This window comes from Dasypus novemcinctus, chromosome 6, assembly GCF_030445035.2.
Source record: "Dasypus novemcinctus isolate mDasNov1 chromosome 6, mDasNov1.1.hap2, whole genome shotgun sequence".
In the NCBI taxonomy this organism is placed as follows: domain Eukaryota; kingdom Metazoa; phylum Chordata; class Mammalia; order Cingulata; family Dasypodidae; genus Dasypus; species Dasypus novemcinctus.
The window spans coordinates 115,156,039-115,168,575 of record NC_080678.1 but is presented as its reverse complement, the minus strand read 5'-3'; the positions used below and the strand labels follow the sequence as shown (position 1 = coordinate 115,168,575).

Below are 12,537 nucleotides of genomic sequence, written 5' to 3'. Positions count from 1 at the left end.
ACCAGGAACCAAACCCGGACCCCCCCATGTGGTAGGTGGGAGCTCAATCACTTGAGCCACATTTGCTTCCCCAAACTTTTAAAAAATCATGTCAGTTTATTCCATTTATCAGCATAATCAATGACATATCAATTTGAAATTATTTTTTTTAAAGATTTATTTTTCATTTATTTCTCTCCCCTTCCCCCTTCAACCCCCGTGTTGTCTGCTCTCTGTGTCCATTTGCTGCGTGTTCTTTCTTTGTCTGCTTCTGTTGTTGTCAGCAGCACAGGAATCTGTGTTTCTTTTTGTTGCATCATCTTGTGTGTCAGCTCTCTGTGTGTGCGACGCCATTCCTGGGCAGGCTGAATTTTCTTTTGTGCTGGGCGGCTCTCCTTACAGGGTGCACTCCTTGTGCGTGGGGCTCCCCTTCGCGGGGACACCTCTGCGTGGCATGGCACTCCTTGTGCGCATGAGCACTGCGTGTGGGCCTGCTCCACACGGGTCAAGGAGGCCTGGGGTTTGAACCGCGGACCTCCCATGTGGTAGACAGATGCCTTATCTACTGGGCCAAGTCTGCTTTCTCAATTTGAAATTAAAATGAATTTTATTTATAAAATGTTACAAATATTTTATTTATATAAGCAAATCAGTATTAAAACAGGGACACCAGTATCATTGTTATGTTGAATTCATAGCTAGAGGAAGAAGTATAATTGTTTGGATGAGAGGTGAGACAACTTCTTAAAAGGTATTCTCCAATCCATAGATACATGTTTACCTTCTCAAGCAACACATATTAACAGCGAACAATTATATAGTGTTTGCCAAGTGCCGGATACTCTTGAACTTATTTTACAGATTTTAATTTGAACCTCTCATGGGAGATAGATACTATCATTATTCCAATTTAGAGATAAAGAATCTGATATAGGGAGGCTCAAAAACTTGTTCAAAGTCAAAACTAAGAAGAGGCAGAGATAAGATTCAAACCAGGAGACTAATCTGAGGCTCCTTGCTGGCCAACCAGGCTATAAACTCTTTCTTTTCTTGGAAAAAAAAAAAAGATTTAAACCAGAGTCCATTCATTTAAGCAGAATGCTGTTCTATCTCTCCTGCACAGCAATTACTGTACTAACAGGTGAGAGCTTGTAGAATTTTGATTTCTTATGAGTATGGAAAGCATTGTGATAAACATTGCACTAGCGTTTCCAGTTTAGTTTTCATAAATAAATAAAGCCAGCTTTCTGTCATTTTCTTTGCCTAGTGGAAATGACAAATCAATACAAGAGAAAAACAGGAAAACTACCAGTTAACAACAGAGATTCTAGGAATTTCAGAAAAAAAATAATAAATGATACATCCAAACACGTGTTGGTCCATTTAAAATTCTCATTCTGATAAGCTAGAACTCACTTCAGTATCTCTAGAATGTTCCCCCAAATTTTGAATGATATATTTCTGTATACCATGTGTGTATGTGTGTATACGTACGCAATTATGTGTGTGTGTATACGTACGCAATTATATATATACACACATATATAATAGAGGTTCAAATGGTGAAAACTTTTTGTTCTTTGAGGATGGATTTTATCTAGGGATAATAAAAATCTTTAGAGCTAAGGTGGGTGGGTGAGGTAGAGTTGGGCAATACTGATTTGAAGTGAATTTAAGTTTTCACTAAAAATAACGAAATGGACTTTTGAACATTCAGTTACCACCCTTGACATTTTCTTTATCTAGGATCCAGATCATTTGGAATTGATTCTATTATAAAGTAAGTTTTTCTCTGCTAAATTATTTCTGCCTCTCTCAATTAATGAGGATAGTAAGTTGGAAATTTGGACTGTAAGTTCTTTGTAAATGGACTCCATATGGTTTTCTGGATTATGCAATAATGTTTACATATTGTGGTAAAAGGAGCCCTCTCAAATAATGCTGTGAAAATGTAGACATTTTAATCACTCGGTTAAGTCCTTCATATACAGTTCATCAGAAGAATTTTCCCTTTTCTACTTGACTGCAACTCAGTTTTCCATGTTTCTCACATTTGTGGGGAACAATCATTTACACACTTGAAGAATGGTTGAGGGAAGCAGATGTGGTTCAAGTGATAGGGCTTCTGCCTACCATATGGTTAGATCCCTGGGGCCTCCTGGTGAAAAAGAAGAAGAGAAAGTGTGCCTCCGTGGCAAGCCAGCACCCACATAGTAAGCCAGTGCCCACATGGCAAGCCAGTTCCTGCATGGCAAGCTGAGTGCCAGTGCGGTGAGCCAGAAACCAGGAAATGAGGTGGCGCAGCTAACAGGGAACCTCTCACATCAGAGGTCCCAGAATTGAATCCTGGTGAATCCTAGAAGAGAAAAAAAAATGAGAAGACCAAAAAAAGAAATAGAAGCAGATGTGGCTCAACTGATAAGAGTGTCCACCTACCATATAGGAGGTCCAGGGTTCGAACCCAGGGCCTCCTGGCCTGTGTGGTGAGCTGACCCAAGTGCAGTACTGCCGCACAAGGTGTGCCATCTCATGTGGGAGTGTCCCGCACATAGGGGAAACCCAAACACAGGGAGTGTGCCCTGCAAGGAGAGCCTGTCCGGCACGAAAAAAAGCGCAGCCTGCCCAGAAGTGTGGTGCTGCACACACAGAGAGCTGACACAGCAAGATGATGCAACAAAATGAGACACAGATTCCCAGTGCCATCGAGAATGCAACTGGACACAGAAGAATGCACCGCAAATGGACATGAGTGCAGACAACTGTGGGGGGGGGGGGGTAGGGAGCCGGAAGGGGAGAGAAATAAAAATACATCTTAAAAAACAAAAAGATACAGACTACCACACAGTGAATGGATACAGACAGCAAAAGCAGGGTGGGGGGGAGGGGGACAGGAAGGGAATACATAAATATATATTGTGAAAAAAGAATGATTGAGGTCCATTTATAATTTGAAAATGAACTCTTTAAGGAACATTGTTGCTGTAGTGGCAGAGATGGCCTTTTAACCACTGCTGCCATCTGCTGGTCTTTTGATTGTTAGATCTTAGAAAGAGCAGGGCCTAATCCTCCCGTCAAGATGATACAAAATATAAATATCATTAACAGGTAGTATTTTAGACTCTGTATTTCCTTAAACAGGAAGATATCCCACACTGGAGTTATGAATCCTGGATCAGCAATGATGATTGGAAAACTGACCACACACTTAAGAGAGTGATTAGTTAGCGATTAGCTAACAGCAGGTAGCTATTGCCCAGAGGATTCCTCAAAGGAATCCTCCTAAGATTGCTTCAGAATATAGTTTAGGACTATTTTTCATGGCTATGTAGTAAGCCAAAAAGTAGACTGTACTTGTGAGAAAGATGCCACTGAAGCGTACGAAGACATAGTCAAAATCGTATTGACTTGCCCCTACATATTTACCACCATTTTGTCTACTGTGGTCCTTGATATAAATGACTGGCAAATGTGGATCCAGAGTATTCAAGCTATCACTGTGAGACTACAGCCCACTGTGTGGTGTAGCACTGTAGAAGGTTTTTTTTAAAACCTATTTATTTCTCCCCCCTTCTTCCCCTGTTGTCTGCTCTGTGTCCACTCGCTGTGTATTATTCTGTGTCCGCTTGCATTCTTGTCAGGCAGCATCGGGAATCTGTGTCTCTTTTTGTTGCTTCATCTTGCTGTGTCGGCTCTGCATATGTGTGGTGCCACTCCTGGGCAGGTTGTACTTCTTTCATGCAGGGTGGCTCTCCTTGTGGGGCGCAGTCCTTGTTAGTGGGGCTCCACTACATGGGGGACACCCCTGTGTGGCACGGTACTCATTGTGTGTGGCAGCACTGCACTTGGGCCAGCTCACCATAGGGCCAGGAAGCCCTGGGTACTGAACCCTGGACCTCTTATATGGTAAGCCAACGCTCTATCAGTTGAGCCACATCTGTTTCCCACTGTAGGAAGTTTATCCACCCAGTAATATTCATACCAGTTATCTTGAGTTGGTTGATTGCATGTTCTGTGATTAACGTGTGGTATCTGTGGTATGTCTGTTACTTGGTATTTCACTTTTGACAAACAAAAATATGAAAGCATTTCCTACTGATAGCCCAGCTCCAATGTAATTAGCAGGGGTTTTGATATTCTTGTGCAGCCATTCCAAACCAGCCAAGCCTTGAGCTTGCCCAGCCAGTTAATCCATTACATGATCCTTAGATTAAGATTCCAAGGCTTAAACTAATTTTTTTTTTGAGGTACCAGGGCTGGGGACTGAACCCAGAACTTCGTAACTGCTGAGTCATGTTGGTAACCCTGAGTTGGTTTTTTCATTTATTTTGCTTATTGTTTGTTTTTTTTTTTTTAGGAGGCACCGGAACCCAAACCCGGGACCTCTTGTGTGGGAAGCAGGTGCTCAACTACTTGAGCCACATCTGCTCTGTAAACCAGTGGTTTTGATAATTGGGACAACAGCTCTGTTCTCTGTTGCCCAAATGCAGCTGCCAAGCTTTGCAAAAGGCCAAAATTTAGGGCTAGGTAATATCAGAAATTGACCATCTAAGGCAATCAACCATATGGCAGCACAAAGAACCCACTGAAGAAACATTCCATTGCCATTATCACATTTTTATAGTGCTAGAAAGTTTGAGCCAAACAAAATGACAGCTACAGAAGAAGCGATGAAACCAGTGGCCGGAGCTGTGGCTTATTGCTCAGGGGTTCTGTAGTGCCCCCAGGGAGCTGGTTCACTGTAGTCTCGCTGTCCTTTCAAGAGCGTTGGGCTGCAGGCAGGCAGTGGTGAGGCTTGCTCTTGACCGGCACACCTGAGCTCCGCCTCCAGAGCACCGGTGGGGAGCCAGCACTCTCACTCCCTTTGCTCCCTGGGGCAGCCTCACCAGGCTTTCTCTGAACAAACTTCCTTGTATTTGTATTACTAACCACACACCTGAGTTCACTGTGGTTTCAGTCCCTTGTTTTATACTCTAGCTTTCCTTCTAGGAACATGTACATCCCAAGATGCAAAAATAAATTTTTAAAAATTATTATTAAGGAAGTTGCTACTTGAAAGAAAGAAGCTAGTTTTATTTATTTATTTAAGGAGGTACTAGGAATTGAACCTGTGACCTTTTATATGGAAAGCAGGCACTCATCCACTGAGCTATGCCCACTCCTCTGTCACTTTTTAAAAAGTTATTGTTTTTGGATGCTGGAGACAAACATCTTTATTAAAGATACTGCCCCAAATTTGACAAACATTTCAAAACAGATTTGTAAACATAATGCTTGCCTTTACAACTGGCAGCACTTTGGAAAGACAATACTAAATGACAGTACAACTTGAATTAACATTACTTCAAATTCCTTATATTTTTAACCACATAATTTATGTTCCCACATGATGAAACAAGTGATAATTTAAGTCACATATATGCCCCATGAAATGAAAATGTGTGCTGTTTTGATGAATCACAGTATGATATGTTTAACTATATCTGCTTTTTAATAATCCTGGTGCCCAGGATAAAACAAACAAACAAACCAAAAAAAAACCTCAGATATATATTACATGTAGGTAATAACCTCTTTGCATATGTGTCTTCAAAAAATACTTTGTAGAAGTGGATGTGGTGCAAGCAATTGAGCCTGCTTCCCACATGGGAGGTCCAGGGCTCATTTTCTGGTACCTCCTAAGGAAAACCAACAAAACATTATAGCAGTATGTAAGTAGGTACCTGCATGTTTAATTTTATACTTTTGTTCCCAAACTGTAGGCCTCTTTCATTTTAATAACATAATGATTTTACCTAACATTATTAAAGCTGACAAACTGTTGAAATGGAAATGCATTGTCTTCTGCAATAAAGTAACAATTTGACAGAAAAAAGCCCTTGTAGTAGCATCTGTCAGTTATTTAACCTTAGCATTTGGTCTTCTAGGAGTTGCAGCTTTTTTTCTGATGCTTGCTCACATCCACATAACCTGTACACACACAGTTCAAGCACACGCTTCAGACTCTGGTAGGTGTGCTTCCTGTTGCTCTAATCAAGTGGGAAGCGGTGTAGCTTATGTTTAACCACACTATGTACTCAACTAGTAAACACCTTAAGGCAACCATTGCAATGAGGAGTTAACTTGCAGGCAGATTTACTGTTCTAGATCAAGTAAGCCTGTATATACATATGTGTATGTATATCTACGTACGTACATATATACTTAGTTTTTTGTATTTTGTGCGCAATTCTAATCATTCTACAACTTATGGCAAAGAGTTCACATTAAGAAGGGTCAGAAAATCGGTTTATGTTTATCCTGAAGCATTTGACTTTGGATATTATTATTATTATTTTTTATGCACACAACATTGAAGTGTGAGAATTGGGTTCCCAATATCTTACAAAAAAATTCCTAGTGACAAACATAAGTTTTTGATGAAAAAAAATGACTTGACGTATAGATACTGTATCTCCCCTATCTGCCTAAAATAAAAGATTTCTTATTGACATAAACACAAGTCTTTAGGGGAAAAACAGGACCAGAGAAAGCTTCAAAAATACAGGGAAGTGAAGTAAAGTGGAAAAAAAAAAAGGGAACTCAAGTTTACTAATACTGAAACTTTCAACAGGCGAAATTTCATCCTTTTGGAATCTTCATGCAACTCATTTGGAATTTTAATTAAATAAACTTAACTTTATTCTCATCTTCTGGCCCCAGCAGAGTTCTAGTGCCATGACTCTGCTTGCTGTTGGTCAAATTTGCCTATTAGTCTTTTAATATGAGCCAGCTTATTATGAAAATTCATCTGTATTTTTCTTCCTGGTAATTAGGACTAGACTGCTTGATCTTCTGATACTCTTGTAAAACTTCATGAACATTCTGATGCTTTTTTGAGCTCAGAGAAAGGTACTTTCATTTTGCACCAAGTCTGATAAATCTAGCCACAGTCTCCATCCTGGTCTGCAAGGCCCTGTACTCATAATACTTGGCATTGAAGTCATCCCTGTAATTCTGGCATTGCTCATAGGAGACAATAACAATATATTTTATCAAATAATCTGGGAGTGCTGGTGTTGAGGAAGACTCTTTTGAGGCAGCACAGCTCTCTTTAACTCCTTCATTGGAACGTGACTGGAGTTATTTAACTTGGCAAGTTCCCTCAACAGTCTCAGTGTCATTTCTTTATTTTTTTCCAAACAAATCAGTTTTATTGGTACGTACCGATAAAGCATACAGTTCATCCAAAGTGTATAATTATTGGTATTTGGTGTAATCATGTAGTTGCGCATTTATCATTTCAGTCATTATTGGAGAATTTTCATCATTCCAGTAATAATAATAATAATGAAAAAAAAAAAAAAGGAAAAAAGCTCTACCCCTTAAAAATTACCTCTCAATCGTTCTATGCTTCCCCTGGCATACACATCTGCTATTCTGTTTCTGTTTTTCAATTTATTTCTATTTCTATTTTCCATAGATGGAGTCAAACAATATGTAGTACCTGTTGTCTAGTTTCTTTCTCTTAGTAGATACTACTGTTTTTTTAATTTAAAAATTTATTTTTATATAAATTGTTACAATTACTCAGTTAAAATAAGATAACCACAATAACAATAAATCTACTTTAGTTAGCAGTTACACTCCCCCCACCACCTTATTTTTGTTCATTCTTCAGTCTTGAGGCATTTGGGATGATGTGCCCTCTGACTGCTTCAGGCTGAGAAAGGATATAGATATTATGGGGCAGAGGAATGAAATAGTTTTGCTTGCAGTTGGAGATATCCCTTGTTTTGGGGCTGGGACTGGTCAATCACTGTCATTTTGTTAGATGTCCAGGAAAGGCCCTAAGAACAGGAGAGTAGGAGTTGGCCACATAACTTGTAGGATTTCAAGGCTCAACCAGCGTAGGAGCAATTGGAAGGCTTTAAGTCTTAGAGAAATAAACTTAACAAGTAAGTGGAAGGTAGAAGAGTCATGATGAGGGGGTTTATAAATGGATAACTACCATTTTGACTAAAACTATCAGAAGGTAGTCTTGAGTCTTCTGGCCTTCTGAGTGCTAGGGGAATTGGAGTTAGAATTCATAGTCTAATAACTCAGCACTACCTCAGTTGTCGTTTGTAACTCTAACTAGTATGAAAATACCCAACGAATATCTGAACATTTTTATATACCCTATATACATGGAACAGCAACAATCCCCCAAGTGCAAGGGCAATGACCAGTGAAGAAGGATGGTCCAGAGCCCTTGATACTGATGACTATGCTTATGAGCCTGCATGCCTGAAGTTTTGACTAGGCCTAGAGCTGCAGAGTGCCTAAGAGTTACCTCCTGAGAGCTTCCATGTTGCTCAAATGTGGCCACTCTCTAAGCCAAACTTAGCGTGTAAATGCATTATCTTACTCCCAGCATGGGACTTGACTCTCAGGGATGAGCCTCCCTGGTACCAAGGGATTACTACCAATCACTAGCTAATGATGCAATTAGAAAAAGACCTTGAATAAAAGGGGAATATTGATAAAGACAAATGAGATTATATGGCTAAGAGTCTTCAAAAAAGAGTTGGGAGGTCATCAGAGGGGTCGTGCTTATGCACGTCTCAGCAGGATCCCAGAGAGAGCCAAAGTAGATACAATTAGATAGAATCCCAGGTACTGTTGCTCCTGAGAGCTATGGAGACACACAGGCTCTATGGTCATGGCAGATGGCCCTGGAGTTCAGTGCCTTGTCAGTGGGCCCTACTTTGTAATTTGTGTTCCTGAGTGTGATAGAGTTGGACTCAGATGTGACCTTTCTACACATGCCTCTTCTGTCACTTTTACTGAACCTGTGGTTGGTACTGGGGTTGGTGTATACTCAGGAAACTTGAAGCTCTGGACTGGGCATGTGCCAGCTGGGTCCTGAGCCTGAGCAGAGTTGTAACTCCTACTCTCTGGTTCATTGGACTTACCCAGGCCAACTAACAGGGAGGTGAATATGGTCAACCCCCACAACAGGGAACTGAGAGTGCCTACAACTGCAAGCAGGAGAATCACATCCATCAGCCATGTGGGATCTAAGCCCCCTCTAGATTTCAAGGTGAAGTGGACATTACTATCCCAGGGTCCACAGGATGGAGGAATAAAATATTGATTAGAGTGGACTTACTGGTATTCTATTATAGAGCTGTTGTAACTCTAGCAATGAAATTTTATCATTGATGTATGTGGAGAAAATGGCCTTAGTAGTTGCTGAGGGCAGGGAGAGGGAAGAAGAGATGTGATGTGGGGGCATTTTTGAGACTTGGAGTTGTCCTAAATGATATTGTAGGGACAGAAGCTGGACATTATATATCCTGCCATAACCAACTGAATAGACTGGGGAGAATGTAAACTACAATGTAAACTAATACCCATGTGATGCAGCAGTACTCCAAAATGTATTCACCAAATGCAATGAATGTGCCACAATGATGAAAGAGGTTGTTAATGTGGGAGGAGTGGGGTGTGGTGTGGTGTGGGATATATGGGAACCTCTTATATATATATATATATATGTTTTTTTTTAAAGATTTATTTCTTCATTTATTTCTCTCTCCTCCCCCCTCCCACCCTGATTGTCTGTTCTCTGTGTCTATTTGCTGTGTCTTCTTTGTCTGCTTCTATTGTCAGCAGCACAGTAATGTGTGTTTCTTTTTTTGTTGCATCATTTGTTGTGTGAGCTCTCCATGTATGTGGTGCCATTCCTGGGCAGGCTGCACTTTCTTTTCACGGTGGGCGGCTCTCCTTATGGGGCGCACTCCTTGTGTGTGGGGCTCCCCTACATAGGGGACAACCCAGTGTGGCAGGGCACTCCTTGCATGCATCAGCGCTGTGCATGGTCGAGCTCCACACGGGTCAAGGTGGCCCGGGGTTTGAACCGCGGACCTCCCATATGGTAAACAGACGCCCTAACCACTGGGCCAAGTCCGCTTCCCTCTTTGAGGCTCTTTAAAACATAATCTTTTAAGGTATATGAGAGGACATTAGGATTCAGATTGGCTACCTATTTCAGAATTGCTCTGAGGAAGTTCTTGTCTTTTTAATTGATGCCATCTTTCTGCAGTGGAGCAAGCAGCTCAGGTTTCTTGTAGGCCTTCAGTGCCAGTAAATGAATCACTTTGTCCCTTTATGGCTGCTGAGAAGCACTGCTGCTGCTGTGTGTCTTTTGAATTGTATTTGTAGGGTTCATGGGAGTTGACCTTTTTCTCTTAGGTACTGCATCTGAAACATCTTGAGCTGCTTTCTGAATTTGCACTCTTTTTCCTACGTATATGGCTTGATAACCATATATGGTTTGATAACTTCTGTGCTATGGTTGTGGGATTTCTTCTCTGCCTGGATCATTCTTTCTTGTGTCATCTGATACCAGTTGTTTGTTGCACAAATTAAATTTTTTAAATCTTGTTTAAATCCCATACATTTGAGCTGGGAGGCTCCAGAGCTGGAGAATGTTTGCTGGATGCAGTCGAAACTGCCTTGAGGGTTATCTTTACCCACATTTGACAAATAAAAGCTAAAGTTATGTACTTCTTTGGGGAGATTGCTTGTTAGGAATTTTGACGAGTCCTTGGAGCCCTTGGAACTGAATCGAAGGTGAAAAAGGAATTAAATTTTTGTGGCCCTGGTAGGTCTCTGGTGCCCCGATCGCCGTCTCAGTGAGGTTCATGTGAGTACAGTGATACTGTCCTGCTCCACATGCCTGCATGGCAACCTAAAGTGGTCCTCCTCCTGCAGGCCTGCTGCCATCTTAAAGGCCACAGTGTGCCACAGCCGTCACTGTGACAGCCATCCCACTTCTGGCATACTGTAATTTAGTGCCACTTGTTTTTGTAAATAAAGTTTTATTGGCACACAGAAAAACCCCCGTGTTTATGTGTTGTCTGTGGCTGCTTTCATGTTGTAATGACAGAGCTAATTAATTTTGACAAGAACTATATGGCTTTTAAGATATAACTTACTGTATGGCTCTTTATGGAAGTTTTTCAACCCCATCTCTGGGTCTAGTTTTCAAACTTTAGTGTCTATCTGAATCACCTGGAGGGCTTGTTAAAACACTCATTGCTAGGCCCTATTCCCAGAATAATGGATTATGTAGCTGTATTATTAATTAATTAATTTTAAGATTTATTTTTTATTTTTCTTTCTCTCCCCCTCCCAGTTGTCTGCTCTTTGTGTCCATTCACTGTGTGTTCTTCTGTGACTGCTTCTATCCTTATCAGTGGCACCAGGAATCTGTGTTTCCTTTTGTTGTGTCATCTTGTTGTGTCAGACCTCCATGTGTGCGGCACCATTCTCGGGCAGGCTGCACTTTCTTTCGTGCTGGGCAGCTCTCCTTACGGGGTGCACTCCTTGTGTGTGAGGCTCCCCTACACGGGGGCACCCCTGCATGGCACAGCACTCCTTGCGTGTATCAGCACTGCACATGGGCCAGCTCCACACGGGTCAAGGTGGCCCGGGGTTTGAACCGTGGACCTCCATGTGGTAGATGGGTGCCCTATCTACTGGGCCAAGTCCACTTCCTGTATATTAGTTATTTAATGCTGTGTAAAAAATTACCCAAGAAATTAGTGGATTAAAACAACAAATATTTATTATCTCATGTAGTTTTTTTTTTAATTTATATTTTTTATTAGAGTAGTTGTAGGTTTGCAGAAAAATAATGCATCTCATACCATTTTTGTGGGCCTGGTATTTACAGGTGGCCTAGCAGGGTGGTTCTGGTTGTGGTCTCGTGGTCAGCTGGGGCTGCAGCCATTTTGTAGTTTGACTGGTTTGAAGGATGCACTGCTAAGATGACTGACTTGCATCACTGGCAAATTAGTGCTGGCCTTTGACAGGAGGCCTCTGTTCCTCATCATGTGGACCTTGCTGTGGTGATTGAGTGACCTCATGGCATGGCAGCTGGCTTTTCATAGAGAAAGCAAACAGGAGGGAACTAAGTGAAAGGGAACAATGTCTTTTCTGACCTGGCCTCAGAAATCACACTCTGTTGTGATGGTTTGAATTTTGTGAATCCTAGAAAAGATTATGTTCTTAAATAATCCATTCCTGTGAGTGTGGGGTCCTTTGAGTGCATCAAATTCAGTTAAGGGGCCTTTGATTAGAGCGCTTGATTAGATTGCTTTCAGGTTTTTGATTAGAGTATATGTCAGTGAGGCATGACCCAGGTTGGGTCTCTGCCCTCTTGCTGGGTCTTATATAAACTGAGAACACACAGAAAAGACACAGAGAAAGGGTGCTCTGCCATTTTGACCCTGCCATGTGAAGGAAAGGACTCCAGGTTCACCTACAGCTGCAGAAAGATAGAGAAGCCCCAAGAGGCTCCAGGAGCTATGCCTAGGGAGAGAAGCCAGATTGCCCACAGCTGAGCTTGAGGAGAAAGTAGAGGGAGATTGGCAGACCCTCCAGGATCTGCTGGCAGCCAGCCTTTGGTGAGAAAGCATCTCTGATGGTGCCTTGAATTGGACTTTTCACTGTCTCAGAACTGTAAGCTTTTACCTCAAATTAATTTCCTTTATAAAAGTCAACCCATTTCTGGTAATTTTGTATTGGCAG

The 12,537-nt window shown here is 41.4% G+C and overlaps 1 protein-coding gene and 2 pseudogenes across 10 annotated transcripts in view; 1 reads left to right on the top strand and 2 right to left on the bottom strand.

The window, feature by feature from the left end:
* LOC101427306 (uncharacterized) overlaps positions 1 to 12,537 on the top strand; it is a 146,203-nt gene that overhangs the window by 27,536 nt on the left and 106,130 nt on the right. The window lies entirely within an intron of this gene.
* Positions 3,016 to 3,519, bottom strand: LOC139439191 (transmembrane protein 144 pseudogene; annotated as a pseudogene).
* Positions 6,874 to 10,728, bottom strand: LOC139439190 (RNA polymerase II elongation factor ELL2 pseudogene; annotated as a pseudogene).